Genomic DNA, 7,032 nt, shown 5'->3' with positions numbered 1-7,032 from the left:
GTATTGTGTGTTTTTTTATGTTCCTTTTTTTTTTAAGTTGTTGGGTGGGGTTTTTTTAGGTTTTATTTTTGATACTTTCCTATGGTGTGTTTCAGTGTTGGCAAATTACTTACCTAAAATACATCCTGGTAGGAAAAGCACATGTACGAATTCCAACTTTAAAGAATTTCTTTTCTTTTGTATGCCCCTTTATTAAGATAATCCTATTTAATCCAGTCAACTACCATATATGTATGACCTTCATTAAGTGTACTAGCCCATGAAGAGACTTCAAGACATTTGTATTCAATGCATAGATCATAAGACAATGAAATGTCAATGATCATTTTTCAAGACAAAGTGGTTTATAATACAGCCAAACAATGCTCCATATAGATAATCTTCTCATTATCTTTGTATGAAGGACACTGACATACTCATTTTTCTCAGTGAGATGTATCCTCGCAACAAAAAATTCTCAAAATTCTCCTACATATAGTCATCTTTTGATGAAGAACTTGCCTGGAAGCTTCTTTCCATGTGTGCTTTTGGCTTGTGTTTATTTTGGCATAATTATTTCTGTGAATTGTTGTGGTGGTTTTGTTCAGGTGGGCAGCTGAGATCCACCACAACTGCCCTCTCACTCCCCCTCCTCAAAGGGAAAGGGGAGAAAATATGATGAAAAGGGCTCAAGGGTTGAAATGAGGACAGGGAGATCGCTCAACAATTATCATGATGGGCAAAAAAGACTCACAGAGTCATACAATATCCCAAGTTGGAAGGGACCCACAAGGATCATTGACTCCAGCTCCTGGCACCACACAAGTCTACCCAAAAATTCAGACCATATGACTAAGTGCACAGTCCAAATGCTTCTTAAACTCCAAAGGCTTGGTGCCGTGCCCTGGGGAGCCTGTTCCAGTGCACAACAACCCACTCTCTCAGTGAAGAACCTCTTTTCCTGATATCCAGCTCTTGTCACAGCTTTTTTGTTTTGTTTGTTTGTTTGTTTTCTTTTTTTTGTTTTGTTTTTGTTTGTTTTTAAACAAACTCTGCATTTTATTTCCTATAAAAATTTAGATCCTAGATGGATACAGCATCACTTGGATACTGTGTCCAACGGCCTTGGCAGAGAGATTGAACAGAACTTGGCAAGAACCACGATGCTGTTCCCATGGGCACGGGTTACCCTCCCCCAGATCACTGGTGTCCTGTTGGGCTTGCCACCAAGGGTTACAGTGTTGTTTTTTCACTTTGTATACATAGGCACACCTTTTACCAAAGTAGAACTCTGTCACCTGGCAAGCATAGACACCTTCGATTTTCAGAAGGTCAGTGTGCTCTCGCTGGTTTCAGAGGCCATGTTTGTAGCCAGAAAAAAAATGGCCTTGGACCACAACGTCCCGCTTACAGTGTCCTCCCACAGCCCTGATCCCGGCAGGCCCCTGTGGCAGTGCACCAAGATGGCGATGAAAAGCAGAGTGGGGATATTAGTAAAATGTATTGCCTATTACTAGCAAGTTAGAGAAGTGAGAAACAAATGAAAGAAACTAAAAACACCTTCTCCCCATCCACCCTCTTCCACCTCCGCCCTCTAAGCAGCACAGAGGAACAGGGAATGGGGCTGTGGTCAGTCTATAGTGGTTCTCCTCCTCCGCTCTGTCACAGTCAGTCTGGGGTCACACGCGGGGTCCCTCCCACGGGATGCCGTCCTTCCCTAACAGCCTGCGGGGGCTGCCCACAGGCAGCAGCTCTTCAAGACCTGCTCCCACACGGCTCCGTACCACGGGGTCCATCCATCCCCCAGGAGCAAACTGCTCCAGCACGGGTCCCCCACGGGCGGCAGCTCCCCCCAGGCCCCTGCTCCTGCGGGGGCTCCTCTCCACGGGCTGCAGCTCCGGCCCGGGGCCTGCTCCTGCGGGGGCTCTCCATGGGCCGCAGCCTCCTCCAGGCCACATCCACCTGCTCCACCGGGGGCTCCTCCACGGGCTGCAGCGTGGAGATCTGCTCCGTGTGGGACCCGTGGGCTGCAGGGGGACAGCCTGCTCCACCAGGGGCCTCTCCACAGGCCGCAGGGGAACTGCTGCTGCCTGCCTGGAGCACCTCCTGCCCTCCTGCTGCACTCACCTGGGGGGCTGCAGGGCTGCTTCTCACTCCTCACTCTCCCAGCTGCTGTTGCCCAGCAGGTTTTTGTTGTTTTTATTGTTGTTTTCCCTTTCTTAAATCTGTTCTCACAGCATAGCTTTTTGGCTCAGCTCTGGCCAGCAGCAGGACCCTTATCTAACTTTTGTCAGCATGTGGATTCTTCTCACAGAAGCCACCCCTACAGCCTCCTGCTACCAAAACCTTGCCACATAAACACATTACAATTATATTTAAACACATGAATATATTTGAAGTCAATGAGTCAACTCAAACATTGTCTGCACTTGAGATCGAGCCCTCAGTTTGGAATAGGGATAAATCTGCCCTCACTTAAAAGCTTCGTTCATGAAACTGGAACCAGAACCAACTCTGAAAATGCTCAGAATAATTACACACCATGACTGCATAACAGCAACATGTTTTGGCGATGTGTTTTCTGAAGAGCATGTACTGCAAATAAAAAGTATATACCAATAAACTAGTTTTATTATTCTGTCTTTCCTTCTGAACTGGAAGTTGGTTGTCATGGAGCTCTTCTCTCTGTAACAAAACATTTAGGTGTTAAAATGATCTCACAAGGAACTTTTTGGTTATACCTACGTATCTTCTTGCACTGGCTTGCACCTGAGTCCACTGACTTCAATAACGCGCTCAATCTGAGAATGATTCCTGCCTCTATCAGTTAGGTTTGGGGGGAACTTCTATACAATAATGGAATCCCCCAGGTGGTGCTCCTTTGTGTGTGTGTGCGTGTGCATTTGAACCTTTCTTTCTTAACGATGTTTCTTAGATATGAGTATTAGTATAGTTTCATCTGTGAAAGAACTGCTAGATCCTTTACCCTAGCCTATAAAACATTCAAGTTTTGTTTTATTGTTGTAATAATTTCAAGCATTCTTCAAGCATCTGTACCTTCTAGCCAGGCAGAATCTGAATTTTAGAGCAAGCAGATGATAACCTAAAACATTTATTATCAAGAACATTTATTTTTCCTCTGCAAATCAAAAAGGATTGGAATGTGATGTCACCCCAATTTCTAGTTTATTTGCAGATCATCCTTAATATGGACAAGGATAGAACATGAAGCAAAAAAGAGTAAGTGAATAAATAAAAGTTCAGAATAATTGCATTTTATTCTATCAGTTTTATGTATTATCTTGAAAAACAAAGAGAGTTCATCACAGAGTTGGTACATTTCCATAGACTTATCTGTTTCCTGCTCACAGCTTTTATGATGCAGCAGTAAAAAGGTAAATGCATTGATGTTTATTGATGAACTGGATATGGAGGACCCTTTCTAAACAAAAATGATTATGCAATAATGAAGAAACGTGTTCGTTTAAAATAGCTTTGATTTTTGCTGGAAATATTATTCTCATTAACAGTAGCCACTATAATTTCCAGATGTAGATTTACTGTCATATTCCAGATTTATCTTTAATCTTTTATACAGTATCATATAGTGTGTACTGACATTTAGCAGCCATCCTCATTACAAACACTGTTCTTGATCATTTTAATTGCCTAAAATCAACTGAGCAATAACAGAACTATTCAATAAATTACTGGAGGTACCAAGTGGTATCTCAGTACCTTTAGATCCAAAATTGCTCTATAACTTAGAGATGCATAGTTTACAAATAAGATGCAAAAAAAAAGTATTCACTCACCAAAGCAAATTACTTGAGGTTTTCTTAACCTCTGGAATATTATTACACTGTCAACTTGGCACTAACTAATCATGAAAGCTGAAATTTGGGCCTTAATGAAAATGTATTTTAAAATATTTTCCAGTATTGTAACACAAGGGCATAAAGCCCATGTCAAAGGTTTGTACAGGAAAGAGTATAAAAAATTTCCAGGGTCATCAAAAACAAGCAACAAAGTATTATTTTTCATATCACTACTATGAAAAAGGTCCATTCCTTTAGTATGTGAATGGAGGTGGGACGTCAGTGAGACCAATATGGAATCTTGTATCCCATCATGGAAGATAAAGTAATTACTCCCCAATAATACCATTTAGAAAGAAAATACCTCACTGGCCTCAGTTTAAGTGGATAATTATTTGGAAGCAAACTGCACCCTTGTAAGGGCTGCTTCTGAACATCCCCAGAGGAGGATTTTGCCATCCTCAGTCACACCATATTTTTCAGATGTTTCCCTTAGCTGAATTATTTTCACTATAGGCCAACAACGTCAAAAGACAATGTCCAACAACTCACTGTCAATGTCAGATTTAAGTGTTACTGCCTACATGCCTCATCCAAGGTAGTTCACATGCTTAGCCTGTACTTCTACATAACCAGGAAACATATATTGCCAAAAATTACTTACAGAAATTTTGGCTCCTTTTTAGAGATTTGAAGAATTGATGATTCCTAGTATGTCCACTCAATTTTCTTAAAAATAAAAAATAAATAATAAAAATAAAAATTATTATTAATAATAATAATAATAATAATAATAATAAAGGAGTAATTTTATTGGGAAATAATTTCAAAGAGCGAAATTTAAATGTGATCGTTTTTTAAATTATTTGTTTGTTTCCCATATTATTACTGGGCATGTCTACACAGAGTGGACACAATCTGATTTTTTTATCAGTCCATCAAAAAAAAAATCAAATATGATATATTTAAAAATTCATCCCTGTTCTACAAAAAAGAAAAGTTTTCAAACAGTTTTTTGTTTTTTCTTTTGTGATGTATCTGTATTGCACATAGCATGATGGAGCCCAGAACTGCAGTTGTGATGTGTTTAATGCAATACTATGAATCATAAATACTGATGGAGTACTGAGTTGCCCTCACCATAATTCATATTTAGCATTCTAAACCATCTCTGCATGTCATGTTGATTTGTTTCACTTGCATGGGAGTAAAGATTTCTTCATACCAGCACGGGGGGATATGATCAAGAAAAAAGTCTTACTGAATTTATCTTGCCTACATCTGTATCTAACTAAAGCCATGAACGTGCTCTGAACAGTGGTACGCACATTAGAAATGTATGCCAATACATTTTATTCAAGAAGAAGTTTGAAAAACATGCAGCTGAAAAAAAAAAAAAAAAAAAAGTAGATAAGCTATAGGAAAGAAACATGATTCCAAAGCAGGGAAAGCTGCCAGAAAGGGCAGCTATCTAACTGCATATTTTTATTCATTATCCATTTCTTATGTGTAAAAGAATGATCAGAAAGACTCAGACACGTTCGAAATGCTGAGCAGCACATTGCACACCAGTGTGGCAGTACTATTCACTGTACATTGTCTCAAAGGTTGATGTGGACCTTTAGTGGGCTACACTTCACACACAAAATAGTAACAGCTATACTTCAGGCTACATGCACAAACTAAATTTTTAAATTTTATTTGGTACACTTTGAAATGAACAATGTTCATCTCTCAACAACACCACCTATTTGAGTTAAATAAATGGGAGAAGAGCAGTGTGGGTTATAGGCTCTGCAGTATTTGAGTGAGTTAGTGAAAGAACTGAAACCTTGCATACCTGTAATATTGCATAGTAATATCCTTAAAGTCTATGAATTGACTGTCTTGCAAAGACTTGATATCAAGGAAAAGAATGAAATGCTCTTTTACTATCAATCTGCTCTGAAGCAATCATTAAAAGATTCACCATGCTGACACAGCTTATACAAAGAAACCAGCAATTCTATTTTTTCAAAATAAATGGGGATCTAATTCTTAAAGTGAAAATGAAAATGAATAATATTTATCAGGTTTATCTAACATTTTCTTCTTAAAGGAACATATCTTCTGCCCCATAAGAAAAGTATTTTAATCTGAAGGTTTAAAATAACCCTGACTCTGTCCAATTATTTCTGGTTTTAAGGTTTTACATAGTTCATTGCCTCTGGATGGAATGGCATTCCATTGATATCTGGTTGCCTTAGATAAAGACAAATGTTTCACTGATTTTAAGGCACATAAATATTAGAGCCTTCAAGAACACTGTTATGACTGTATCTAAGAAATTAGATTAATATCCAGAGCATATCTATTCTGCCTGTTGCGTTAAAGGTTAAAGTAAATGGGAGTGATGCCCAATTAGCCATTATAAGTCTGGTCGCATTCAGGGTACTGAGCTATCATGATTACGGATTCACAGATAACATAATACACTCTCAGTCTAGTCACATTCTGTGAACTATCATGGCCACACTTAAGGAGTTTGGTTGCGTTCAGTGAGAGCTATCACAGCTAGATTTAATGAGTAGTGCAACTTATTAAAGCAACAGGTACACAGGTTATTCGGATTGCTGGTGATAAATTCACTGTCTGCAAATCATATACTAATACCAAAAGTATGAGTAACTCAGCCTGGCTATAAAAGCATTAAAAGGTATAAAGCAACTCGATAGAGATTTCTAAGTTTCCCAGGGAGGCACGTGGTATAACCAAGTGTTTGAGTCTTACCCAAAGGTGTCTTGATGGTGGGGGGAAGAGAGGCTCAGCCCATTGACTGATCCCAAAAGTCAGAAGGTATCCTTCGCGATGCTATCTTCCCTAATATCCCCTCTCTCTTAAGCCAATTTATATTATTTTCTATCCTTTAGGTGGAGCTTTAGTAACTCTAGTCATGCATATCTTGGTTATGATTGGTGCAAAGTTTTCTTGCTTTTTTTAATTGTATAGGCTTGCAGACTGCAAGCAATAATACAAACCATAGATTTCTATGAACATCTTTAGAAAAGAACTACTAAGCTACATAGATATTTCAAAATATTGCATGAATTTATGCTTACACTGACAGACTTACTTGCTCAAGTCATCTTACAATGTTCCTCTGAAAGTAGATGCAAGCAAGAAAGTTGATATTTGACAAACGCTGTGGTCACAGGACATCAGACTAAGCTTTACTACTTATTAGCAGATAGATTCC

The 7,032-nt window shown here is 39.0% G+C and overlaps 1 pseudogene across 1 annotated transcript in view; it reads right to left on the bottom strand.

The window, feature by feature from the left end:
* Positions 1-511: 511 nt before the first annotated feature.
* LOC308185179 (large ribosomal subunit protein eL33-like) overlaps positions 512-7,032 on the bottom strand; it is a 9,738-nt pseudogene continuing 3,217 nt past the window's right edge. Inside the window, exon 2 of the transcript in view lies at positions 512-1,424. The product of the transcript in view is annotated as a large ribosomal subunit protein eL33-like (transcript). The remainder of the gene's footprint in view (positions 1,425-7,032) is intronic.

The sequence above is a fragment of the Anser brachyrhynchus genome, assembly GCF_964034855.1.
Source record: "Anser brachyrhynchus genome assembly, chromosome: Z".
NCBI lineage: Eukaryota > Metazoa > Chordata > Aves > Anseriformes > Anatidae > Anser > Anser brachyrhynchus.
Note: the sequence above shows the minus strand (reverse complement) of the source record. Positions and strands in the feature narration are given on the sequence as shown.